At 43.1% G+C, this 27,941-nt stretch overlaps 1 protein-coding gene across 3 annotated transcripts in view; it reads left to right on the plus strand.

Annotated features, from left to right (window-relative positions):
• Positions 1 to 27,941, plus strand: part of FOXP1 (forkhead box P1) — a 338,282-nt gene that overhangs the window by 121,229 nt on the left and 189,112 nt on the right. Inside the window, exon 1 of one of the 3 annotated variants that reach the window (XM_050313038.1) lies at positions 1,966 to 1,988. The exons of 1 other annotated variant lie outside the window; for it this stretch is intronic. The gene's annotated coding sequence lies outside the window, so the exon portion shown is untranslated. Of the gene's footprint in view, positions 1 to 1,965; positions 1,989 to 24,088; positions 24,113 to 27,941 lie in introns of those variants that run through there. One more of the 3 variants, XM_050313037.1, reaches the window with a different exon arrangement.

The raw sequence follows: 27,941 nt of genomic DNA on the forward strand, positions 1-27,941 counted from the left end.
AGGCTGCTGTAAAAACTGTGTTCAGAAAGTTGGAGCCTGTTCTTGTGCCATCAGTGATCCATGAGCAAGCATTGTAGGAGGAAACCCTTTTTATTTGGTAGCTCAGGCTAAAACCAGGGCATTAAAAAAAAAAAGGAAAAAAGGTTAGTTTTTTGTCCTGCCCGTATTTCTCCTTGCAACATATGAAAGCATTTTTCACTGCAGTGAATGGCAGGAACTTCAGATACCACCTCTGAGATGTTTAACTGCTCGGTGTTTCTCCAGTGCAACCTGTGAATTTTAAGCTGTGGCTCTCCCACCTCTGCTGGCCGTACACTTTTCAGTGTGTTTTGCGTAATAATCCTTAATTGCTCAAAAGGGTCATTTTTGACTCTGAGCTCACTGTTTATTTTTTTTTTTAGTAGGGTAGCACAAACATTTGGACGTTTGTAACTAAGACTCTGACGTCATTTCCATTGCAAACCATTAATATCCATAGTTTATAATACAGCTTTTCAAAATAGATTTTTGTTGTAATATGATGACCTCTTTCTATTTTTTTTTAAAGAGTAGAATTGTTATCCCCCTTAGGAAAAAAAAAAAAAAAGGCATCTTTTGAGTCTACTTTCTTCTCCCATCATACCCTTTTCGTTAGTTTTCACAGTCCCTCTGTTTATCTACAGTAGTTGTAATACAAGTGTTTAATTTAATCCTCTGACTTATTAAGGGTTAGTTGATCCCAGTGTTGGGAGGAAATGTCTGTGGAAGGGCACAGCATTTCCTGCTCCTGGGGCACTTCCACCAATGGAACAGGAGCATGCAGTTGTGACATTACTAATTGTCTGTAAAGATCTTAGAAATCAAAAGTGCTACGTTTAAAAGCCAACAACAGCTTAAATCAATAATATGAGCAATGAGACCATTTCCTTTTTTGGGGGAGGGGGATTTTTGAACCCCTTTTTAATTGGAAAAATGTCACGCAGTTATTCTTACGCTTTGTTTTATTGCTGTCATCCGTATCCATTTAATTTTTATTCCAATAATTGGAAAAGATATATTTATTGGGAAAATTTTGCTTCCGAAGCTCTACTGAATGCAAATTGAACACTGTTAAATATGTTACTGTCGGAAAAGTGCAAATTCATTTGTGTCTGTATTCCTTTTCAAGATCCGATATCCAGTGAGAAAAATGTGCTTTTATTGTTTTGTTTCCTTTTGTTTTAAGGAGGGAGAAATGATTGCTTTTGGTGCTGCTTACTTAAAGTCTAAAGCTTTGAGCTCACTTTTGGAGAACATTAAAATAAGCCCACAGGAGGTCTTGTAAAAGTTGTAAGAAATTGTAAGCATGTCTGCTGAGTCAATTATACAGGACAAATTGCCAGGGCAAGGCTGCAAGGTTCCAAACTTGTTATTTACTCTCTGCTATCTTTAGAACAATGCATTTCTGCTTTTGATTTCACTGGAGGTAAACGCATGTTTTGGTAGGAAAAAAAGACATTAATTATACAAAATATTAGTTAAAATTGAAAGAATTATCTGGATTTTTATTCATGTAGTTCAATGGAGAGTCTGGCCTGTCCCTCTTCGGAAAGGTGAATCTGAGAGAACGTAGTTTAAAAATGCAGACTTTGGCTTTTTAAATTTCTCCTTAATGAGACTCAAGTGTGCGAGGCAATTTTTTTAAGACAACTGGAATTCTGATATTCGAGTTCTTCTTTTAAAAATATACACTTTGAATCTCTGAGAGCATTCATAGTTCTCTTTCAGTTTCTTAACCCTGTAATAAATTTCAGAAAATGGTGTTAATAGTGCAAATCCAACATGTGCATGGTGTAAATCCCACGTGTATAGTGTGTGCTCGCTAAATCTCCCCAAGTTTGTGTAGTCAGTGTGTCCTGTGTTCATGATCTGCAGGCCAGCTGGAGCATTACCGCTCGGAAAGCTGCCATGGTTAACTCGGCTTGAAATGCATCCAGATCAGCCGACGGATTTTCTAGATACTCGATAAGGTGAAAAAGTCCAGTAAAGTCCTTTTCCTCCTTTCCCAGCACAGTTCAGATGGAAAGCTCGGAGAGGAGCTGGGTAAATAGTTGGGTTTTACCAGACCTGGCTGTGTTTGAAACTGGTGCTGAAGCCCTGCAGTGATTCCAGCTGGGCTGTGGTGCTGTGCAGCATCACCTGCATTCCAGTGTCACTTTGTCTTTGAAGTTGCCCTCCCAGAAGCGACTGGGGAGGAAGGCTTTTAGCTACAAGGGCACCCTCAGCGAGTCCACCATTCAGAGGAGACATTCATTCTTGCTCTCTAGAGCACAAGTGGTGTGTTAGATTAGCACCAGGCACTTCAGGGATCCTTGACCATTGCTGGTGTGGAATGAAAGGTTCCTGTGCTGCAGCGTTTGCTGTGCAGAGAGATCAGCAAACACGGTGGGGTCTGTCTATGTGAATTGCCTTGTCAGCACATCTCACTGCTGCCTTGCAGGTTGGAGTTGCCTTCAGTCTCAGAGGTGTTTAGGGTGGACCGTGAGATCTCTTCTCTCCCAGCCTACCTAATCTCACCTGCGTGCATAGGTCTGTCCAACCCAGACATCTGATGGACTATTTTAGGGGGTCAGACTTTCTAGTTGGTGTGTTGCTTGGGAGTATTGACAGTTAGATGGTTTGTGTTGAAATGTTGGGGTTTAATAGAACATTAGGAAGTTGTTTATTCCCTAAAGTAAATCTGTGCTGTCCCACCTCCTTTCCTGTTTCCTGCTGTCTTCTCCCAGATAGCAGGGAGCATACTTCTGCCTGGTATTCCTGATGGCTGCGTGCAGCGAGGGAGAACCCTGAGCACTCCCTGTGCACTCTGCCATCATCAGGCTACATACCTTCAGTTCCCCACTTGTGTCTCCTTCCTGTGTCTCTGTCTTCCCCCTTAGCAAGAGTAGGGCTGTATCAGCTGGATTATGAGATGCCAGGTATCTACAGAGGGCAGAGCCCAGAGTACCTCCATGGGTGACCAGGGCTCACCTGTCCCAAGTCTGCTGCTTCCTTGCTCATGTCATTCCTGGGGCAGGATTGAGTTGGCCAGGCCTGAAGCCCTCCAAGAACATGTGGGACCTTGCCCATTAGCAGATAGGATCTGACCCCAGAAGGAGAAGGAACATGGGGTTAGGAATGGTCATCATGCTCAACACCAGTGCCTTCACAAAGCACAGTGGAGGGTGAGCTGCTGGTGATGTGGGAGGAGGTTGTGTGTGAACCTGTGATGTGCAAGAGGCAGCATCAGTCTGTCAAGTTCTTGACAAGAAGTTCTTTCCCCACAAGGAGAGGGAGAAAAAGGTCCCAACAAGCTTTGTGGACATTTGAGATCTGTTTAAAAACAACTGTAAAGAGACTTGTCCTCTGACATTGACATCCCGTCTGGGCACCGCCCATGAGGAGTGATCTGTGGCATCATCTGGGTAAGACCTCAGAGTATCTCTGTGGGAGAACTAGAGTTTATCATAGTTTTATATTGGGTTTCCCTCAGCGTGTAACTGGATGCATTAACAGTGACATGATCCCAGTGTGACCTGGACTTTAATGGGTTTGAACTTGGAACTGTTCAAACATTAAGAAAAAGCCCTTGCTCGCTGCATGTATTCAGCAGCTGCTTTTTATATGCAGAACCCAGATCTGCAAAGGTTCACTGGTGGTGTATTTTCAACTTTCAGATGAAAAGGACTAAATAACTGCCAAAAAAACTGGGCTATTTCTCTCCTGATGCAGATGTGTGACTGCCAGGACATGCATACATCAAAAAGACAACGTGCCTCTGAGCCGTTTAAAACCTACTGCTTTGTTTTGTTTTGCTTGAGGCAAACAAAATGTCAACCCCCTCAATCTTGGGAGAGGGTTTTTGCTGTAATGTGTGCTTTGGGCAGAGCCTGAGCCCGCAAGAGAGGATTTGGGGTTCGTTTCCTACCCCTGCAGCTGACTCACTCCATGGCATGGGGACTGTTTGTTCTGGACAAAGCTTTCTTGGGATTTTTTTTTTTTTTTTTTTTGACTTTGCACATTGCCAGCTGTGCATGATGTACCATCCAGAATATGCTCTTTATCCTATGTCAGACCTTAACTGTGGCAACAAGGCGGTGATTTGATTTTCCCGTCTGCAATGAGAGACAGATTTGCCCCTTGCCCTCCAGAGGGACATTGCAGGTTAGGTTATCTGGCTGCTGTGTGCTCAGGCAGCTCAGAAAGGTACAAATTGTTCCTTTAACCAAAAAGAAAAAAAACAACCAAAAACAAACAACCCAAAAAGCCCAAAGCAAAAAACTCACCAAAAAACTAACAACAAACCAAACAAACTCTGCGAGGTCTGGGGTTTTTTTTCTGCAGTTTCAGAAAGTATGTCCCATTCCTTTCCTGCTCAGCCACGCACCTAAAGCGGTTTCTTTACCAAGTTTCCGCTTGAAAGGAGCTCCATTTACAAAGTTATCAGCTACCTGTAAACAGATGGGTGTAGGGGAAGGCCTTATCCCAGCTTGGGTTAGTGTTTCACGTGGAACTCTGCAGTAAGGATGGAGAAGTTAGTCACCTGCCACCAGAGTCATTCCCATGGAATGATGATGGAGTGACCCCGAGTAAAGATGTCTCTTTGGAGAGCTGTTGACAGATTTACTGACCACTGGGTCAGACTAGACTGCCCTTTCTTTTTGGTGTTATGAATTACTATGCATTGAGTTTACTTATTAAATTGTTAGCAGGTTGCTGTGTTGTACCATGTCCCTGTAATGTCACCAAAGTCACCCTGCCTCACCCCTCCCTCCCCACAGCCAGGGCAGAGCTCTGCTCCAGGGAATCCGTCCTGTTCTTCCATAGGGTCAAAACAGCATTGTGTTTCTTCTGTAATACTTTTCTTTTACTAGGGGTGTAAATCCTTGGTTCTATAGACCTTTGGTTCAGTTTTTTTCTGTAAAACATTAATGAGCTTTTTAGTTTTTTGGGGGAAAAAATTGGCCATTAATGATGACATGGTATAAAAATGTAGCAGCTACAGCATATGTTCTGTTGGTTTGCCTTGTCTTATAGGAACATCATTTTTGCACATCACTATTAACAATGCAAACACCCTGAAATGCTAATAGCACTAGTAAGCTTTTAATTCCATGGAATTTATTGCTTGCTGTATTTCCATGAATTTATAACGCTTTGATTCTTAAGAGCCCCATTTAATCAGTTTTGCCTGGCACAGAACATAATAAACAACTTGCTGGTGCTAAAGTGCCACATGGGGGAGGCTGCTAACAAGAAAGTTAAATGCTTCTGCCACTAGCAGTTTCTTCGCTGTATTTTTCATGAGCTGTTACTACCAGTAATGTACTTTGCTGGCTTTAGAGCAGTGGTTAAACACAGTGACAAACCAAACAGCACTCCAGCACTGTAAACACCGAAAGCAATGCCATTTTTGTTCAGAGCTACAGTTTAAACCAGGCTTGAGGCTCAGTGTCATTTTATGGTGATCAGTCTTTTTTTTTTTTTTTTTTTTAAAGGTCTCGTTTTTCTTGATAAAACAGGGCTTTTAGGAATAATTAGTGAGTGCTATTGATCAAGAAAAACAGTGTGGGGGAAGAGAGAAAGAAAAGAGAATTGAAATACCTTAGAAACAATTCTTGTTTGTTTATGCTGTTTGACCATAAAAGTACAAAAAGACTGTCTTAGTAGAAAAATATGAGATTATCAAGTGCTTTAAAGCAGAAAATGTCATTTGAGTCTCAAAACTGCACCAACTTTGTATAATTACCCTTTTAATTATCCCCAGTGGCCCATGAAATTTGTAAAATAGAGCATTGAGAGTTTGATTTACTTACATGTTGCACTTTAGTGTTATGCTCTTAATGAATATTGTTTAGTACTAATGTCAAGCAGAGATTGCTGAGTGCTATAGAGAGGTGCATGCTGCAGAGCTGGGTATTCTGCAGGGAATTGTGGCAACTCCACCTTAAATGAAGAGTATGTACATATCTAAAACAATATGCTGTAATTTTTATTGCCTGAATGGAAACTATATTGATTTTTATCCTCTGCATGCAAAGTAGTTTACTATATTTTCTTTATTTAACCGTGCCAGAGAAATAACCATTTTTAGGGCAATTATTTGCTTCTGTGTCAGCGTCCTCCTCGTTATGAAGAAGTTACATCCTTCCTCTGAAGGACCAGAAAATGGAAGCAAGCTCTTTAATTTGCCCTTAGGACCTAACTGGTTTAGCCTCTGGTAATGGAAATAACAGTAATCAATATTTGATGTGGGGTTTCTGTGGGGTATCCAAATATCATTTATTGCCAAGGAATTGCTGGAATAAGCTTGTGGGAAATGTAATCCAAAGCGTGGTCTGAAAACCCGGCTAAATTAAACAGGCATCTTCAAAGGTGAATGGAAACGTCAGCGAACAGTAAGAGTAAAAAGAAATACAGCAGAGTCTGAAGGGTTAGATAATAGGATGTAATAGCTGGTGACCTATAAATTATTGGTACAAATCTGAGTGAGGTGGAGACTCTGTAGAAAGTATTTGCATTTGAAAATGGTCATAAAATACTTTCAAGCAATGGTCTGGTCCTCAGGATCCATCCACTGACAAGCTGGGTGGATGGCTCTCAGAAGGATGGGTTGCCTTCCTCTTGCCTCACTTTCTTCTTTCACCTTTTGAATTTAGCAAGTGTTAAGAGCAGCATCAAGTGCTTGTATGTGAGCTGGACCAGTTGTACAGCTGCTTTGGCATCTCTAATAATGTACATGACCAGATGCCTCCTGGGAAGGTGGAAGGTCTGAGATTTTACTTCTCCTTCCCAAACTCTTGTTCCTGTTTTCCTCCATCTACTGCTGCACCAGTCTTGGTACTGCTCTTATCTAGCCATGTGCTGGTTTCATTATCCTGCTGAACTCATGAGATTGTAGCATGGCTTCACATTTCATGGATCAAGTTTTTATGGAGTTAAAACTCAGCTTTTAATTTGTTTTTATAATTTATGAATGTTTATATACATTTTTCGTATATATTGTTGATATGTAAATACTGTAGTTGCAGGAGAGAAACAAGAGAAAACCAAGGATTTTGCAACTTTCATATAGTTCAGAGAAAATCTGAGTTTAAATCCAGCCTTTAAATAAATGGCACAGATCTGTTTACATCCCAAAGACCAATATTTTAGAATATAAATTTTTCTTAAAGTAAACAGAAGAGTGGAGTGTTTGGTGTACAGCTGAAATTTGGAAAGGCAAAGTTGTGATAGCTGTTTATGGAAACAAATTTCAGGGAGCTGATTTCTGGAATTCTGAAATTTGAATTTATTTATGTTTGAAAATATCTCGTTTGAAAGAAGCTCAAGGGAACAACCTATGAGGAGGCTAATTAAGCATTTCTGTACGACGCTGAGCACAATGGGGCTCCTTTTTTGTTTGTCCTGAGGCCCCACAATAATAAACAAAATAACTGCTAATAATTGGGAGCCTTGATTTGAAGCCGTGCTGACTGCAGGACTCAGGCAGTGTCAGTTTTCAGTAAGTGCATCAAGGCTGACCTTGAACTCGTGTGTGCTGATAAGAGCAGTGCAACAGCCCGGTCATGCCCGAGAGCCTGTCCTAGTGCTCAGCACTGCTGGTCAGCCTTGGCCAGTGTTTCTTTTCTCCTTGTCTCGTGCCCTTTCTTTGGCTAAAGGCTGGATGCTCCATGCTCTCTTGATGGAGAGAGTCACCTCAGCAGCAGCACCACAGATCACCCAAATGCTCCTTGTGCCAGGAAAGCCATGCCCAATTCGGCAGGGAAACATGAGAAGATAAATTTGTTGTAACAGAAGTGGTTATTTTGGCTCAGTTTTATTTTTTTTCTGTGGTATGTTTGCTGTCTCCTCTACCCCTGTGCATGGGTGCATGACTCCCTTCTGCTTGTACAGCTTTTAAATGTGTGTGGTATCACATCACACTCTGTCCTTAGTACACCAGGAGATTGTAGGAGACAGTGTATTTGTCTGGTGTTTTGCTATTGAAAGGGTTGGAATTTTGCCTGAAAGCCAAATTGCATGGCAGGAGATTACAAAACGTTTAGTTTCCAAATCTGATTTTCCTCCCTTGTGAATTTTTCTTGCTTGCTCAAAGACAAGATTCATCTTGAACAGCCCAGACTGAGGTGGAGCTCATAACCACGCTGGAAAGCGTCCTGTGGCTTGGAAGAGCAGCTGGTTGGAAGGAGGACGGTTCTTCGGGAGCAGTCAGGGCGCTTTCAGTTCTCACCCCATCTCACTTCATACTCACACACAAGCGTTGGTGGGCTGTGGTGACAGCCCTGTCTTGTCACTGGGTGTCTAACGAAGGTAATAATTAGTCATGACACTGCCCCACCATAACGGACAGTTGCAAGTTGTCATCGCAAATCTTGCATCTTAAGAGATCATCTCTGTATTTTGTTTTTTGTCTACGTGTCAAAATTTGTGCAAGAGCGGCACTTTCGGAGCTGTTGAACTGCTCTTGTGATGCTTCTAAAAAACAAATGATTAAAAAATCCATAGAAAACTAGGAAAAGGCCAAACCCCAGTATATTAACTCTGTGTTGTCCTTCTGCAATAGTCTGGCATCACAGATGTGGACAGAAGGATGAACTCACACCTCAGAAGTAACTAAGAATAAGGGAAATTCCTGAAAGGCTTTTTTACTGCTGTCTAAAATCAGATGCATGAAGTGGAAGGTTAAGAAGAAGAAGACAACCCTCTGAACCTCATGGTTAGACTCACATTTAGCCACTCAGCTGAGGAGGGGCAAGGGAGCCAAGCCAAAACCATCACAGAGAGCCCAGTCGGATCACTGGAGGCATTCTTGTTTTCAAAGTTGGTAAGAAATAGTTTTCTTAGGAAAAAAATGGAATTGATGTTCTTTTTTTTTTGTCTCTCTAGGAGCCAGTTTTCTGATCTCCGGTTCATATTATGAACTTGTACTGGCCTTGAGTTTCGAGTCTCTATTTCACTATTTTTCATGAGCTGTAGTTTGTACATTTGTTGGCAGATTGTATGTTTTTGCAATCCTGCAAGCCTCTTGCTCTTAAGGAAAGGAATAAAGCAGGAAACTGTGTTATGTTGAAATGCTCTTTAGATCCCTTTGCATATGCTTTTGCCTATTCTTGACTTGTTTTGGGTGTTTGTAGCATTTTTCTTACACTTGGTGCCATCATTAGCATTAACAGGGTAATGAGAGTGTAAAAGGATGACATACCCCAGAGTGTTTTAGCTGATTTCCCTTTAAGTGGAATGAAGTTGTCCAATAGGCCATAGGCTGTGGTTTGCCATCACTAGGAGTAGCTTTTGACTCCTTGTGGAATAGGTAATCTCTCCTGGGGAGCCTACAATGAATCCCATTGGATGGTATATGCCACAGATAGGTAGATGCCACCTTTAAAAGTGCCAGTAAGATTCTGAGGCACCTTTTCCAGCCAAGAACAAGAGGTGCACGAGATAAAAGAACCATTTGCCCCTGCAAGAATTGTGCATTCACATGATTAGTGAGGCGTGGTATTAAATTATTTGAGCTTTGTGCATAAATATATACTGAGAGAAGCCTCGTAACTGGGGACTTTGACTGTAGTTTTGTTCTTCATGGGCCAAATATTCTGCTGTAGATCAGACTGAGAGTATTTTGGTGGAGCTCTGCCCAGGCGTAGCAGCTGAAGAGCTTGTCCTCCTTGTGTGTGTTGCTCTGTCCCACACCCAAAGAAATGCCTCCTCATGTTTTATGGGTGGACTTTGCAGCTTGATTGGAAATAGAAACACAGTAAACAGCAACTGCGTCTCAGAAATATCCCCAGCAACACAAACTGTCACTATTTCAGCTTCTCTCCAAGGCTGCTTCTTAGGGGGCTGATCTGCAGCTATATAAAAGCACGGTAACATAAGCTGCAGCACCAGCCCTGGAAAATCTTGTAGTACAGCTAACAAATATCTGCAAAACCTTGTTTGTATGTATGTGTGCTTACGTTTAAGATGCAAACTTGTATCTGAGTGTGCTCGGCTCCCTACAGTATATAGCTGCAGAGCTATTTCGAAGAGCTTGGAAGAGATGGGTTTGTGGTATGATTTTTTTTTTTTACTGTGTTTTTCTCCCCCTGATGATGTTTATTAACATCTTCCCTGATGTCCAGCTACAAGGGATGGGCGCATAAAAGTTTACATGAAAATACATTTCTCTGTAAGTGCTCTCTCCCTGCGATTCTTTTACAGCTTTAAACCAAAACCGGTTCTATCCTGTTTCATCTTCTACCCCTCAGACCTGATAGAGAGGAAGGATATTTCACTGTCATCTAAAATTCACCTTGTCCTTTACATTTTTCACTACGGTTTGCTTGTTGATTTGAAGTAGGGGGTGTGACCAGCTGTCAGGGAGCCCTGTTGGGAGCCCACTGCCAGGGAGAGCATCCTGGCTCACCTTTGGGATAGGAGGCACGGCCCTGATGGCTTTTTATTCCAACTTTTTTTCCTCTGGACGCACCAGCACATCTGAAAGTCTCCTTGCTGACCACTAGTGACTTGGAGCACTGAAACAGGAGCTTGGAGTCAAGGCCAATGATTATCTTTTCTGCTTCACTCCCTGAGCTGGGACCTGTGGCCAGGCTCTCTGGGCGCGGTTCAGTGCATTTGGGGATGTGCTGGACGTGAAGGATTTGCCTATTTGCTAAAAGAGCTGCCAGTGCCTGAGGCAGCCAGGAACTCTTTGGGCCAGTTGAGTTTTCCTCAGCAAAGAGCACAAAGAGAGCACGTGGGAATATGGAGGGCATCTCCTTAGGCTGAGCTGAGGAAGATGGAAGGGCAGAGCTGTAGCACTGCCTCTGTGTCCCCAGGGCCAAGACGTGTGTCTGGGAGAGCGAGCACCTCCATCTTCCTGATCCCACCCCTTTTCCTTAAGGATTTATGATGCTCTGTGAGTGGAGACACACTCCTCTGTGTGGAGACACACCTGCCAGCCAGCAGCCTTGCAAGGACTTTGTGGGGGACAGAAATTTGGTCAGGCATTTATGTTCTTGTCCAATTGACTTTAAAGAGCAAGCAAACGAGGTGCTGTAACAATTATTTCAAAGCAGTTTTGGAAGAGAAGCTGTTGTAATGGGTTTAGTTTTACTGCACAGCTATCCCCCCCAGCCTGCCTTGTTTTTTATCCTTTAGCTCTGTCCCCTGTCAACATATTCCCCCTGGAATATGTAGGGTGCACATCCTTAACCAAGGCATTGAAAACTTACGGATACTGAGATTCCTTACAAAGTCCTTGTTGTTTTTAGCGGTTTCTGCTGGTTGGGTTTGGTTTAAAGGTTTGGCAGGGAATATTTTGATCACCTTTTCTAAGGGTCTTTGCCTTGCCTCTAAGAAACAAATGTACCAAGCACTGCAATTAAAAAAGGCCTTACCAGAGTTATTTGGCTCATTCCTTTCCTTGATGAAGTTTTCCCCTCTGCAATGCAAACAGTACCTTGCAATACTGGATGTCTTAGCTTGAATACGAGGTGTTTTTAAAAAATGGCTTGATACCATGTTCTCTGTTAGCTAAAATCTATTGAAAAACAATTTGAATATAATAATGTGCAAATAGAGCTGAAGGACTCTTTCTTGTCTATTACTCCAGCCCCTTAATGTCCTTAGGCTGGAGCTCCAGCAGGTTCTTGGGTAGTTTAGGAGGAAAAATGTGGGAGTTGTGCTAAACCACCTGAGAAGGAATTGCAGCCAGTACAGCCAACAGCCACATTTAGTGTTCGGTACGTCATCAGAACACACATTTTGGGAGTGATAATGATTATTTCTGGTACCCTAAGCAGGGAATGCGTACTGTCAGCTGTTGTGGAAACAAATCAAAAGACAATCCTTTCCCTAACCAATGCAAAAGGAAATATGTTTTCTGCCTAATTTCTACTTAAAAGGGAAATTATTTTGAAGAACTCAAATTTTTCTATTGTTACATTTTATTTCCATTCACCCACTTTTCCCAGAATACTCTCTGTATCTAAATCTAATAAAATAATGGTAGCTGGAAAGGAAAGAGTAAGGCCAGGAATAGGTTCCAAGTGCATATTTCCAGCTGCTCTCCTCAAACCATCCTGTTGTCTTCAACACTGAGCTTGTTCTCCATGAATCAGACCTTTTGGAGATGGAGGGACCTCTCTTAAGTGTCCAAGGTTGAGGAGATTTTTGTGTGTTGAGAATGGGTGTGCACCTCTGCACATTGCCATCAAATCTGATTTTGTGATTATTACTATTATTATTATTAATAATAATATTTTGTCTTTCTGATTATTTTGCACTACTTATCTCCAGCAATTTCTTTCTAAAAAGCTTCTGTTGTGAACCATTAATGAGGGCTTGGCCGCTGCTTCCATGTGGTGCAGAGGAGTGGGAAGAGGGTATGACTTTGCAGAAACATAGGGTTACCTCCAGCCACAGAAATCAGGCTGTAAAAATGATGAATATCTCTCTTCTGTCATCCATACATCTGACAGTTTTGTATAACTTATGAATTAAACATCTGGGAGGTGTAGATGTATTTTTTTTCCCTTTTACAGTCACCAAAATCGAGGCAGATAAGCCGTTGAATAATTTCAGTCACCCAGTAACGTTGCAGCGAGTTTTGGGAGCAGATCTCTGAATTGTCCTTCTCAACAGAAATGGCAGAATTGCCATTAAGAGTTAGTAAGATCAAGGTGTCACCTGGTGCTGTGTCTTAACATGAGACTTTAACCTTCAGCTCCATGCAGAACAGACAGGACCTTTACTGCAGAGGCCTCATTGAACAGATCCTGACAAAGTAAACAGCGTGACACTTAATTTATCTACCCCAGAAACATGAAGGGCTCAGTCGACCTGATGGGATCTGTGGTTCCAGGGAGTCTAGGTATTTAAAACCTGATGCTCAGCCTGCTAAGCCATCCCCTGCAGCTTTCCTTAGTGCATAAGATATGAAAAAATCTCCTGTCCTGCAAAACAGATATTAAATTGGATACTCTTTCACCCTGCCACGATAAGAAACGCGGCAGAGAGAGGCAGGAAAATGGAATGCTGCTTAGAAAGAAAATATATTTGAATCTAACATAAAAATTGGTGAGATAGGAGGATTTTCAGAGCTAGTAGCAATCCCGTCCCCAATGAGTTGCTGAAAATTCAACTCTCCCTGTAGTTTTTGCACTGGATTGTGAATAAAAATGGTTGTGATTGATGAAGCGTTTGGTGTCTCACTGTAAGTTGGTCAAGAGGGACTTCTAAATCACCCAAATGAAATATTGCATTATCATGAACGGTAACATGTAACTGTTAAGTATGCCGTTGCTTATCATAAGCTCAAGCTGCTCCGGAGCTCTGCCTGGCGAGAAATCTTTGTGAGCACTGGAGCAGAAGAGCCTCTGCACAGCCCAGCAGCACGGTGGGGCTCTGCCCTGCCCTGCCCTGCCCTGCCCTGCCCTTCCCAGGTGGGACACACACAACTTGTAAGGACCGTGTACTGCACTCCAGGTGTTGCCTGCACCTTCCTGCAGAGTTGGCAACAGGGGTGGTGAGGGGTATTTGGGATTTTATCTTTTAGAGAGGCTGAAAGGAGGAAAAGGCAATGTGCCTTTTTTTTTTCCTGAAGAGCGTGGACCCCCTAGATGTGGAAAGCCTTGGCAATTAATTATTCCCTCCTGCATGTTACATAGTTATGTTCATATTGGGTCATAAAGCTTTTTTACCAGTGCTGTACTCAGGATGAGAAATGAGAAAACAAAGTTGATGTTTCTTGGGAAACCAGCAAAAAAAAAAAATAAATTCTTCTTTCTTTACTGACACAAGAAAGCCCATGTTCTACTAAAAAACAAAACGCTTCTAGAGTGACCCACACCTCTTGTTGAAAAGCCTTGTTGTTCCCCATATGACTAAAAGCCAGCCCTGTTGGGCTGAAGTTTTCTATGTCCAGAACTTTCCACAAAGGCTTTGCAGCTGTTTCTCAGAAAAGGATTAGAGAAATAGATGCTGCCTGGCAGTGTGTGAACACACAACACCAGTTAGCCAAGCAGCCGTAGGATTTTCCATGTTTTAGGACTAAAATGTGGAAATTAGGAGGGAGGTCACACTCTGGTCAGGGATTTTAGGGATACCTACGCAACTTGATCTCGGGTTGGCCAAGCTACAGGTCTCCAAAACTGCTCCAAACTGGATTAAATTCTTTAGTTTCTCTGTAATGGATAGGAAATGTAAGCAACTCTCAGTATGAGATAGGTGATGTGCTCAGGCAGTCATGGTTCATTTCTCTGGCCTCCTTGTCCCTGTCTGCTTGTTTTCCTGCTTCCTGAGCTGGTGATGTCTCCTCTCTATTCAAATCAGGTGGCTTCCTGTACCCCTGCCTGCCAGCTGGGGGGCAGAGAGGAAGAGGACGAGGCAGTAGGTGGGGAATGGTTCTATTCCCCCACCTCCCACTGAAGTCTTTTACCTGCATGTTTTCATGTCTGTGCTCCAGTGTGTGGGAGTTGGGTGGCTTATCCAAGAAGTGGTGATCAGGGATGCTCACCATGGTAGGTCAGTGACGTTCTTGTTTTCAGGAGTACCTTGGGAGTTTTGGATTGAGTTTTTTGCTAGTGGCAGAACACTCAGCAAGGGAAGAGTTCAGTGCAAAAGGTTATAATTGGACAAATTCACTGGTAACTGAAAATAAGTAATTGAGATGGGACGTGGTACGTTGGTGTTAGTGGTCACACCTGTACAAATATGCATGTATCATATTAAAAAATACTAATATTCTAATCAGTGTAAATTAGAGAAAAGCCTTCTGTGTGCCTTGAATCCTGTTGGGGTGAAGTAATACTGCACAGGGGTCAGAGGAAGAGGAGGGAGATGAAGCTGTCTCTGCATTGGTCCCCCTCATCAATAGTAATCTTAACTCATGAACCTAAACTGAAACAGTCATTAAACTTTTATCAGAATAGGAAAGCTTCACGTTTTCTTGACAGAACTGATTCTGTGGCTACTAATTTATTACTGCAATTTAAGAAACAGACGTCTGTCTGACATGTGCCATGTAGTTCAGGAGGTCACCAGTGACATCATACTTAAAATCGTTATCTTTGCAAACTGTGCATTTTGTGTAAAAGCTTTTATTTATAGGCAGTCATTAAAATTGGGACCTGATATTTACTTTTCTACTGATTAGGTTAAAGAGTGAATATGAACAAAAAGTACCCTCCTATTAGCACCAAGCAGTTTGCAAAGTGTGCTATTCACAGGCAGCCTTTCTAAAGGAATTATGTTGAACCATTATGGGCTTACATGGTACATGTTAGTTAATGCATTTGTTTTTTCACTGCTGAGAGTGGGTTCGTGTCACAAGGGGTATATTTTATTTCTTCCTGGTTCCCCACAGGTTCTTGTCCTCATCAGTGAGGAGGTGGATGTTTTGTTATGGAAGTGTTAGATTTGCAGAGGAGCGCTGTGTTACTGGGACCACGAGACTGTTGGAGGGTTGGTGGGTCACGGTCACCTCTGTTGCTCTGTTGTTACTGTAGCAGGAGGACTGGGGCAGTTTGGGTTCTTGGGTTTTTGCTGGGCCAAATTCTGAATCGTCCTGTTGCCCTGCCCTTGACATGATGAGTGTTTGACCCAAGGCAGGGGGAGGAACTGCTTGGGTGCATCTCTGTAGAGCATGAGCTGCCCTGAGCCGCATCTGAGGTCCCCAAAGGATGCACTGAGTTGTACCATTAGGATGTCATCACCGAATAGCCCATGATCTACTGGCCATGTGCAACATAGACCTAAAGGGCCAGAGTCAACAGCCCTCTTCAAGTATCTAATTCTTGGGGTGTCCATGAACTCTGCTCCCGTGTTTCCTCATCCTCCCAATCCTGCCCTCTTATCCTTGATGCCAAATGCCCCTACCCACAGCCAGGCTAAATATAATATTCAGTGAGGGCTTAAAAATAGTGAACATGAGTGCTGGTAACTTTCCCATGCCAGGTTTCTCCATGGAAGCACACAGGTCATCAGGTATGAGGTTGCCCCCAGCCCAGCAGAATGAGCTGGGCAGGACCTGAGTCCCCTCCAGGGGAGCCCAGGGACTTATTCCTGGGCTGCAAAATGCTGCCCCTCCTTCATCAAGGGTCATAAAGGGAGAGAAGAACTCTTCAAAATCGAGTGGCTATTTAGTAACTGTAATGAAAATGATTTTTGACCAAAAATTATGAATTACCAGTTGGCTGAACTGAACAGCATACTTTGTTAATATTAGATAGGGCTGGGTTGTTGCTTTTTTTTTCCCCCCAGACCTTACTGCTAAGATCACTGGCCCATTTCAATTTTTATTGAAACAAATAAACCCAATAAAAACACTTATGCTGAGAGCTGAAGCTTCACAATAAAAAAAAAAAAAATTACTCTGTATTGAATTTATTGATTTATTTATTTACTCCAACTGGAAAATTGAGTATTGTGTTAATGTATTTTATAAGAATCACGGTGCTCGATGAAATGGCTAATTTATTTTAGCGTATACATAAATAGCTAGCAATTTCCAGTGAGACAGGCTAATGAAAATGATGCCATGAAATTGTCTATACTATGAGGAGTGATGGAGTCAAGTTATTATTGGTTGAGTGCTGCGCCGTAGTGAACTGGCCATCATGTCTTTGAACTTTTGAACTGCTACTTGGTCATGTGATTTATTGATTTTGATATCAGCGTGCTAAGTTAACTTTTTATTTTTGTTGGGTGGGGGGGTCGCACACACAGCACGGATGAGTAACGTGCTGTGTAATTTCATAGATGTTTAGGTTACACAGGATGGTTGAAAAATTTAAAGCGTGTTAACGGGGCAGGGCTACGCCATGTGGAAAGGCTGAGAGATGCTTGCAGGTACCATTAGATGTCAACACTGGTGTTCTGATTGCTGTGGATTAGCCGAGTACAAGCGAATTTGGCAGGGTAAGCGTGCATCATATTTGTCAGAAATACGTTGCCTTTGTTCTATATTAAGCGTGTGATCTCACAGCAACTTTGTTTGCCTATCTGCCTTCAACCTCTCCTCGTGCCGTATCTTATCACGCTGGTGCCTGGTACGGGCTGGGAGCATCAGCGATCCCCATCAGCCCTTTCCAGAGGCGCGCTCCATGTTCCCGGCCGTTGAGCGGCAGAGGATGCTCACTGGTGGTGCAGACAGCTCAACAGCTTGTGTGGGACTGTTGTACCAGAGAGCTGCCCCAATCTGCCGTCACCAAGACGTGTAAACTTGTTTCATCTTCTAGCTGTGATCCCCTCGCAGGCTGGCTTTAGTGCTGAGCCTCGGCATGCAGCACTTGCCAGCGGCTGCCTCATCCCTCGCTGGGAGGAGATGCTACACTTGTTGTTCTTGGTGATTTGCTTAGGACGTGGAATCGAGGTATTAAAATAACATTGTTCGACTTTAGAGCATTGTCTTGCAGCAGAACTTTTCTCTCGACTGTGCTGGTAGGGGACCCTTTGCATGGCGGCTGCTCTGAGCTCTGTTTCTGATTAAACCGAATAACTTGACACCTGCATTTTACAATTTGCTTAAAGTGCTCTATCCTGTAAAAGCAGTGATTTCAAAGCTTTAAAGCCAGCAGACTTGCAGGGGTTTGCACAACTTAGCTCATCCCACCAGTTCACAGTGATTGTGCAAAACGCAACTAGACTTTTCTAATCTACTTGCCCCTCCTTTCAAAATTGCAATTTTAGTGCCTGTCCTCTCTGTCCCCACTTGCTCCCTCATTCTACCATGGGTCTCGGCAATGCATGCGGGCATTATTGTGGGTTGTTTTTTTTTTTTTTTTCCAATGATTAAACTGACATGACTTTATTTGGATGTTAAAAATGCTCTCCCCCCTTTCCCCACTGCAACCCAAAACATTTCCAGCAGCCTCGCAGTGAGCAGTTGGTAAGCTGGTACCACTTGCCTCTCCCCCTCACCCCCCTCTGCCTCCCCGTTCTTTCATTTTATTTTTTCTAATGTATTTTTAAAAATTTTTTAAAAGAGATGGGCCGTTTAAGCCAGGAAACAAAACTAGTGGGAAAAGGCTAAAAACAGGACTGACACCAACACCATTAGCTGGAAGAAAAAAAAAAAAAAAAAAGAAAAAATTCCATTTCATTGCAACTCTGTTATTGTTTACTTTGCCATACACATCCTAATATGGTTACCTCCCTGTCAAAGCGGCCGAGCCGGGCTGAGGGGCCCCCTCGGGGAGACGCTTCCAACTGCTGCTCAGACAATAAGAAACAAACGGCGCAACTCCACAAAAGGGCTGCCCGGAAAATAAGTGTCAAATAAATCCTGCCGAACTCTTCCTTTCCCGGCACCCGGCCCCCGCCGTGTGTAACCTGCGCGGTGCCCGGCGGGGCCCGGGGGGGGGTGGCGGCGGGGCGGCTCCCGGCGCTGCCCGCGGAGCGGAGCGGGACGGGAGCTCCGCGGCCGCGCAGCCGGCGCTGCCCCAGGTGCCGCCGGCAGAGCCCCCCGGGCCGCCCCGCGCCGCGCCGGCGGCGGCTCCCGCCGCGGAGCCGCTTCTTATCTGCAGCGCCAGAACAAAGGTAGGTTGTTCAACTCCGCGCTCCGGGGGAGGGACAAGTTATTTTTGGAGGGTTGTCTTCCCAGTGCATGACTGGTTGACCTAAAAGGAGAAGGAGAGGGAGAGAGGGGGGGAAATAATAATAATAAAAAAAAACCAAACCAAGAAACCAAACCAACCCAGCCCAGCACCGCCACCCCACCGGCACAGCCCGGCGGAGCCGCGGGGCGGGCAGGGGAGCAGCGCAGCGTAGTTTTATTTTTATGCAACTCAAAGAAGCCGGATCCTTCCCCCCCCCCATCTTCCCTCCTCCCCCCCGTAAAAATGCCCAGCTATTTCTAGAAAATTTGCGTTGCTAAAACAGTTTAATCTGTGTGCTCTATTTTATTCTTTTAAATATTTATTTTTTTCTTCTTCCCTTTTTTTTTTTTTTTTTTGCATTTGTGATTTTTATGTGCACATATTCCTCTTAGCGGCTATGAATTTCTATGAATGCTAAATAAGCTTTTCTAGGGATGAGACGTGAGGGGTATTTTTACACGAGGATTTCAACTTTTCGGTTGACATAATCTGAAGGTACCACAACCTTTTCTGCGACTGTCCAAGTGCTTCCGTGCCCTGCGAGGAGTTATCACGTTGCTTTAAACCAGCCCTTTATGCCATTATTTTTCTTTTTTTTTTTTTTTAATTCTTCTTTAATCCTGTATGTTGCTCAGCTTCAGTGGATGGTTTTCTTCTCCAAACTGAAACGTTTACAGGTTTTGCTGTGCTTCTCGGTTTGTTTTGAACACGTAGGAAAATATTAATACAGAGCAGTAAAAAAGAAACAGTGATGCGTCTTCTGTTCAGGGGAGGCGGCAAACCTGTCCACTTCTGTGCCGGGAAGTACAGAGAGCAAATCCATAATTCAGTGCAGGAGCAAATGAATTCAAAGCGATGCATAGGATGGGTATTATGTAACTTAATAAGAAATATGGTTTTGATCGTAGGAGCGGACGCTGCGCTTGTAGGTATAAATATCAAATCTAGGTAAGTCTGTGGAAGAGCACTTTTCTTCCAGCCTGCATTAAGCAGTGTTGTGTTCAATCCCTAATTCTTACAGGATTTTGGAAGGGAAGCAGCTCCTTCCTAAATTGAGTATCATTCAAAAAATCTTTTAAATACCTGTTGTCTACTTGCTTGCTTAATTGGCTCTCCCTCTTCCTGCCTCTGGTGCCTGCCTTCCTCAGTTATTATGGGATCTCCAGATTTATTTTTTTTTTTTTAGGAAGTCTTAGTTCCAGAGCAAACCTGGATAGCAAAACTGTTCTTTCCTTCCTTTTTTTTTTTTTTCCTCCCCCCCTCCTTTTTTCTCTTTTTTTTTTACACTTAAATATTTTTTATATATTCCTGGAGACTTCTTTTCTCTACCTTTTTATTTATTTGTCTTTCAGGCTGTTCAGCCTGACCTATGCAAATCAGAAACTCTTTTTAAAATGCAGGACCAAGTCAGATAATGTAAATAAACTTTTGTACCACCAAACTTTTATTCTATAACACTGGGATTGATTTTTCTTAAAAAAATACATTGCTACTCACAAGTGGTAAACACAAATAAATGTGTTTCGTAAAATCAAAGGGTGTCTTTTTAAACACATTTCTAGTTTTTGCTTTTTGGGCTGTGTAGGGGATGATAGGAATTAGTAGCCTTTAATTAGACGTGGAGATATTCACATTTTACAGGGATTTATGTTAGAACATGGAATGGCGGGTGGCTTGTTTCCTCATTATGAATACTCCCTGCACATAATGAGGTTCATCATTAGTTGATGGAGTGAATTTGCCCTAGCTCTACCTTGAAAGGCACATAATTTACATACTACTTCAGAGCTTAGGCTTTAATGGATTCCTCGATGAATAAAATGAAAAGCTACTTTCTTTAAATTTTTGAACAGTGTTTTGATAATACGGATTTAATAAGACATTCAATTTCCTTGTTAAGTATATTTGAAAGTGCATTCCCAATTTTAGCACAAAATATACTTCCCTGTGTCACGTCCTATAATATTGGGTAATACATAAGCAAATATATCAATGTAAACATTTTGGGGGATGTAAAGACATTATTTTACCCCATGTGTGTGAGGTGACACTGGGCATCTTTGGCCTGGTCCCCTCATGGTTCCTGCCAACCCCGAGTGTGGTAGAGCTCACCTGTACTTTAAAATACCACGGAGCAGACTTGCTCCCCTGTTAAAGCTCATTCTGCCTGAGGAGTGTTTTAACTGTATATTTGCTGTGTACATTTGTGGTGATGGATCTTTGGAAATGTGTCGCTGGCTGTCAGGCTGACAGTGACAAACCCTCCAGTCCCACCTCCCAATTTATTTTAATGAGACGAGGACAGCAAAAACTTCTCTGGTGCAGTTCCACCTCTGGAACTGCTGCGTAGATGTGATTAGATTAGAGCAAATTGAATTGTAGGCTGCCTAATGTGTTATCATGTCATCAGCTTACTCCAGCCCTGGTCTACAGGGTAGAGTTAGCGAGACATCCTCTTCTTCTTCTTCCTCCTCCTCCCTCTCTCCACGCGTGCGTGGGGCAGGCTGGGCACGGCCGGCATCTCTCCCTGCTGACACTTACCCGGTGTGGTGGTGGAGTTTGAGAGGCAAAAAATACGAAGCGAAGGCTTGTTTTGATAGAATGTTTTATTACCTGCAAACGATGAGCATATATTAACATTAATAGAATAGTCTGTGTCATTCTTTTTTAGGCAATTTACCTCTGCCACAGACCTGTCTGCTTCAAAATCTTTCTCTGTTCTAAAACATATATTTGTTTAGGGAGTTTTCATTGAAGTGTACATGACAATTACAGCTGTTCATTAACAAAATTGGGTATTTGTTTTAAACTTTAACCAATCACTTTGATATGCTAATTATGGTGTAATTTAATTTGAGCCCTGTAATGATGATGCCGTTATTATGGACATAAATGATGCAGTTAAGCTGAGAGTAATCTCATTTGCATACTGTACATGCCAGTAAATTAAGCCCTTTCTTCGACTGCTTCAGCTTTAATTTTCCACTTCTTTTCACACAGCGCCTTTTCAGCCAGTCTCTTATAAGCCCACTTTGTAATAGTGCTGATGACTGTTTGATGTGGAGAGTTGCTGCACCACAATAATGCAAGACACAAGATGTAACATTTAAAGGATTCATTATCTTACTGAGTGTTGCTTTAAGAAGCTGGGATTAACAAGGGTGGAAGTGTCCTCTCCATGGAGCGGTGTGGGTCTTCCCAGAAACAAATGCAGTCTTTATTTTTTTCCCCCTTTTTCTCGGTGTACCCTAATAGTGAATGGGATTTGATAAGGCCTCATGGCATTTCTCAGGAATGAGGTAAAACACCATCACAGCCTTGTAGTACAACGTTTGACCGTCTCTGTAGGATATTTTGTGATGCTCCACTGTTGCAGAAAAGTTACTGGATACAATTTGCAATATTACAGAGATGAGAGATATTAGATTATTTCTCAGGTTGGGTACGTGGTCTCCAGATCTACCTGCATGATGTACAGCAACACAGAACTGAAGTCTGCATTATTGGTTGGGGGTTATTTTATTTATTCACCAGTTTCTCCTCTCATGGTTCCTTACATGAGTTGTCCTTAGTATCAGGTTAATTTCATATTTAAATGTATAAGAATGTTGTTGTACCTGCTGATACTAGTGAGATCCTGGGTTGGTAAAGGAGAAAAGTCACCAACACCAAGCAGAAACTGAACTTGCGTAAGTGCTGACTTCAATAGTTAATCTTTTCCAATTTACCATGTTGTCATTGAGCTGAAGTATTCTCATAACACTGTGGCATACAAAGAAATCATGTGAAATAAACAGGGTTCTTTTTATAGCTGCTTACTATTATGGTTAGATATTTTCATAGTTTAATACCTCTGGAAGTAAAGCCCGTCTCAAGTTTTTCGCAGCAGTTGGCCTCTCAGAAAGTCATTGTTGTGTGGGTAACCAAGTTAACTAAAGATCATTATTAAAACCTTGCAATCCTTTCCTTACACAGGGTCCCATGACCAAAAATAGCTCGTGCAGTTGCCCACAAACATGCAAGTTAATAACTTCCTGGGTGAGCAGTGTAAGAACTGCTGATTTCCAAAGCACGCACGTCACCCCTGCCCACGCCCCGTACGGTGCACAGCACACAGATGGGAGGGTCCACACTTACTGACTGTCCAGTGTTTAGTGAGACTTCAGTTTTTATGGTTGTGCCCGCTCTTGGTTTCAGTTCTGCATTTCTCACATGCCGTCTTGTTTTCCAGCAGCCGTTCCATGGCATCCTGACCATGCACGAGCGCTGGCTGGGCCATGCTGCAGCGAGACGCTGCATGGTGGTGATCTAACTACCCTCTGGAATTTGTACCTCCTATTTCTGGGTCAAAACCAGAGGAATCATTCCCAACAAACCCACTGGTCCATCCATCAAGTACGCTGACATGTAGGATTTCAGTTCTCCTCCATCTCTTCTACGCATGGCTGGTGAGAGGAAGAGCATCCGTGGAGACAAGTACAAACACGAAGCATGGCGTGGTCTTGGCTTTCACAGAGCCTTTGCTTTTTGCCTGTAACACCAGAGCTAAGAAGGGGAGACCTGCCATCCACTTCCTTAGGGTGGAGTACATCAGAGTGCAGTGTCAAATGTTGGGGGCCATTTCTGAAGCAGAAAAGGACACATTTCTGAAGCAAAATGTGTCCAGAAAAGGAAAGACTTCCCCAGTACCTTCTCTGAGGCTGTCACTCTAGACGTTGGGTTTGTACATGAGTGCACACAGGAGACAAAACCAAGCAGCCATTCCCTTGCCCTTTGTGCTCAGAGCCTGGAGCTACTCAGGTTGCTGATGAAACTGGGTACAAGCTGACTCCACCCAGGGCACAGGGAGGGAAAGGGTTTCTCACAGCACAGGGCAATGCAGAACAAGTTCTCCCCAAGAACTCCAGAAGGTCAGAAATAATATAGTATAATGTTGGAAAAATTCAGCCTTTAAAGCGCATGAAAAAAAGAGTTCTTGGTTTCAGTTACTTAAGCAGTATCCCTATCGCTCAACCCTTTGTCTTCTTTCTAAAGATAATGTATCTGTTGCTGTGGGCTGTCATAGGCTGTAAAAGAGGTGTCTTGTCTTCAGCTTCTCTAGGAATGCGTATGCTGAGCATCTCTCTCTTGGATCATGGAAGAAGTTCTGTCCCAAGTAGACAATGACAGTAGGATGGACTGGGAATTGGGCTAAGAGACTCTCTTTTGGTGCTTGTTAGTGTTTTGTGAATGTAATGGTGATGTGGTGTGCTGTGCAGGACTTCAGTGTTAATCTTCTTGGGAGATAAAAGTATTTTTTTTCCAAAGTGGTTTCAATACCTTGCCCTTAAAGAAGCTGTGTTGTAAGAGTTGTCTTCACAAAGGAGTTTTCAGGCACAGTTTTCCCTACTCTCTTTGTCCTAATGAAACACATATCCTTCCTCCCCTCACAGGACCTTTTGAGTTTATTCTGGATAAAGAAACTCATTTATGAAGAAGATTTTCCCTTTATCATCCTTGCTCTTTAATCTGATCCTGGATTGCAGTTTTCAGTAAGTTTCTCCTGCCACACTTTCCAACATATGAACCTTTTCAACCCAATCAGGTGGGAAATTAAAAGTGATACCGGTTCAGATCAGTACTGTGCAACCCTGTCTGAGCATTTCTGTGTAATTCAGGATTGCTGGGTTTAAAGAAATTTTTCACCCTGGGTAATGGTAGCTCTCTGCAGAAAATTATTTTAGGGAGTTCTGAGCTTTGTGGGGGATGGATTTCTCCTTTTTCCAGCTTTGTTTACAAACAACCTTGTTCTTACCCTTTTCAAGCAAAACAAGTGGGTTTTTTTACAGGAATATGGTTGAGATTAAAGCCACCAAACCATCTCTAGAATTGTAGAAGTACAACAGATTAAAGAGTAATTTATCACATGTTAATATACTTACCCCATCAAAGTCATGGTTGTCAAGACACAGAAACAAAAACAGACCTCTGATCTCTATCTCTGTAATGTTTTTCAGCGTAGTCTCCTATTGGTGTCCAAAGAGAAAGCTCTAGGAATTTGTGATTGTATTTACCAGTGGCTAAGGAGAAGAGTTGTCTGTCACTGAAATTACCCCAAGTGCCAAGCTGCTGCCCTTTCAAGTTTGACTGAACCAAATTGACTTCAAGTTTTGGAGTGTAAGGATGCCCTGTTCCCATGTGTGCCAGTTTGTTCCTATTTGTAAACACATTTTTTTGTGGCTGTAGAGTGTGGACAGGTATCTGTGATGAGAAACCTTGGGAAGTAGCCACAGATGCTCTGCTTTTCCAACATGAGGGAGCCTCCTATAGCAGTTCCCAGTGTCAGGTGACTGGCTCTTGGAGTATCTTGGAAAGGGTGATGCTTTGGGAGTCCAGATGAGTCTGCCTGTTGCTACTGGTCCTGAGTGTACACAAAAGAGTACAAGTCAAGTAGCTGTTAAGGTTTCTTTAATATCTAAGCCTTTAGTTCTTTTGGCTGCAGGACCCCTTTCCAGCAGCAGTTTTTCCTATGGCTGGAGAATGTGAATGTCTGTCTAAACTGGCTAAGCAGACAAAGCAGTGTGATGAAAACACATAGAACAAATATGCTTAAGCAGAAGAATGAAGTCTCTCAAGCAAAGCTGTAAGTAAAAGGACTTGGGATAAACCACACACTCAGCCCCTTCCTTTGCTCCTGTTATCCCTGCACCACTGGGGGCTATAGGGAGCAGCAGTGTAGGTAGGCACATGCTGTGGCATCACTGACTCTTCTCTGGGATATCTGTCTGCCTGCTTCAGGTGCACGTCTTCTGCTCTGATTGTGTTGAATTTGGTTTCACCTTGGATTGCTCGTCCAAACAAAACTCTTCCCCTAACGATGGCTTTTCACATGTCCATGTTCTGTTCTCTGAAGAACTGCAGGTTCTTGAGCTGGGCTGGTTATGTAGGTTCCTGAGATCGTCGCTTTGAGGAAGCTGAGTGAAACAAATGCTGCTTTGAGGTGCATGGCCTAAATCAAAAGCAGCTCTGAGTTCTCTGAAATCTGTCAGGGTTTTATCATTATTAAGAGCCATATGGCCCTGGTCACGGTCCTGTTTCACCTGGAGTGAGGGCACTGTGCTCTGCTGCTGCTGAGATACGGTGCCCAAAGGGCAGCCACAGTCAGGGAGGGCTTCTTGATGTGGCTCCAACAACTGTGTGTTTGGTTGCCAAGGCCAGAGCTGTCAGAGATGAGGCAGCCAGTCTTGTCCTTCTTGCACAGGCCTGTGTGAGACAGCCCTCCCTGGAGAGCAGTCTGCCAGCTGGGGAGGCTGGCTCTGTGTCTTTGCAAACTCTTGGACATTGGGAGGAACAAAAGGGCTACGCATGAAAAGTTTCCTAGGCTTCACACTGAGGTAAGGCTTGCAGCGTGTGATCAGCAAAGCTTAGAGACCCACAGTTCAGCTCTTCCAGCTGTGGGATATTTCACGTGTTTGTTGGTATGTCCTTTTGCAAAGGCAAGATTGAGTCAGGGTGGATGTGCTACAGGCTGGATGAAGGAAGCCAATACTAAGGAATGAGCAGTCTTTCCCTGTGAATGTGGAGTTTTATATTGCTTTTACAATGAAACAAATATAAAAAGGAAGAATGAAATGATAATAAGCTAAATTGGTGCCAAATGTATGGGATTCCATGTGTGTGCACTAAAGGGAAACCCAGCTCATATAGTTTTCCCTTAGAAAATGACTCCTTCTGTATTTAGAACCCATGTGCAGGATGACCATATAAATATGGTTAAATGGCATAGGATTCTGATCAAAGGGGCAATTACAAGTAATAAAATAGGAAATATATTTATTGCTACAATTCCAGGACTTAGAGCCAGGGAAAATCCAAACATCTAGATGGAGAAAAAACTTAAAAGGTGAAGAGAAGAAAAAGAAGAAAACCCCCAGATTTCAGCTTCTTGGCCTCTAGAGAAAAACAGGATTGAAAAGTAAAGATGCATTTCCTAGAATACCAGAATTCTCCAATAAATAACGATCAGAGAGGTTGTGAGTGACTTAATTGTTGGCTGAGCTGAATCAGAGCAGAAACTGAATTACCGACTTCCGCACGGGAAAATGTACCGAAGTCGGAGCTGTGGCTGGGTTATTTTCACCAAATGTCCAGCACATATGCTGCGCTTGCTTTTATTGTTCACCGTTATGGTGTCATGTCTCGCTAGATTGTGCTTTGCTACACACCTCCACCCCCTAACAAACTGGCCCTATATGTGCATGTAGGCAGAGTATAAGGAATTAAGCTGTGTGACAGTGAACTTCTGGGGATTTCTGTATGCTTGACAAATGTTTCTTAAACATGGTATAAATACATTGTACAGTAGAATTCAAGTGTTTGAGGGGCACGTTTTACTCCCAAAAGAAATGTGTGTGTTTTGGCTTCGTATTTCTCTCTGTTTTTTCTTATCCCCTAAAAGAAACATTTAGTATTTTTAAAGACACCTATGTTTAGATAATACAGGTTTGGACAGTATTCTTCTCTGTACGTTGTAGAGTTCCTACTGACACGCCTGGACAAACCTCACCACCTAAAACCCTCAGGCCAGATTTTGGCATTTGGTGTCCTCAGAGGGAGGGATTGTAGCTGTTAATCCTGTAATAGTCAGATTCTTCAAGGTAGCATCTTCTGTCCTCCCACAGGTTAGATTCTCGGTTTTGCCTGACAGCCTGAATATTTCTCTTCAAAGGGAACGTAAACCCTTCTGCAGGCTGGGCTCACCCTCGCTTCCCCTCTCCAGGTCTTGCCCGGGAACTTCTCTTGTTCCTTGGCCTTTCTGCCACAGCCGTCTTCTTCCCTCCTGGTTCCTTGGGGAAAATACCGTATTTGTAAGGGCCTGTGCCTCCTGAACCCACTCCCTGTGGTCTGCCTGCCTTGCTACAGAGGCCTCTCCAGAGCAAAGGCGAGGGCAGCTGGACCGATCCCATCGCTCTTCAAGACCGCGAGGTCATACATTCGGTCCCTTTGCAGAAATGCCAGAGCCTATTTAGAGCAAGCCATGTAAATACTCTGTTCAAAAATAATAATTAAAAAAACAGTCTCGTGGCTGAGTTCTTTGGAGGAATGGGGGGCACGTCAGCTGGCATTGGCTCTCACCTGTTTTGATAAGGCATTGCGTTTTCAGCGGGTGTTTGTAAGCTCCAGATACTTGGGCTGAAAATAGCTTCCTCATCCTGTTCCCTTCCCGTGGGTGGGCGAGTGGCTTAGAGGCACAGCGGGGGACATGAGTGCCTTATCCCAGCTCCTTGTCTTTTCCCGTCATGCTGCCTGGGTCATTTGGAACCAGTAAATGCTTCAGTATGCACTTGGCCCCATCACACTCATCCCTGTGGTAAACTCTCC

The sequence above is a fragment of the Myiozetetes cayanensis genome, unplaced genomic scaffold (genome assembly GCF_022539395.1).
Source record: "Myiozetetes cayanensis isolate MyiCay16 unplaced genomic scaffold, myiCay2020 scf18, whole genome shotgun sequence".
In the NCBI taxonomy this organism is placed as follows: Eukaryota; Metazoa; Chordata; class Aves; order Passeriformes; family Tyrannidae; genus Myiozetetes; species Myiozetetes cayanensis.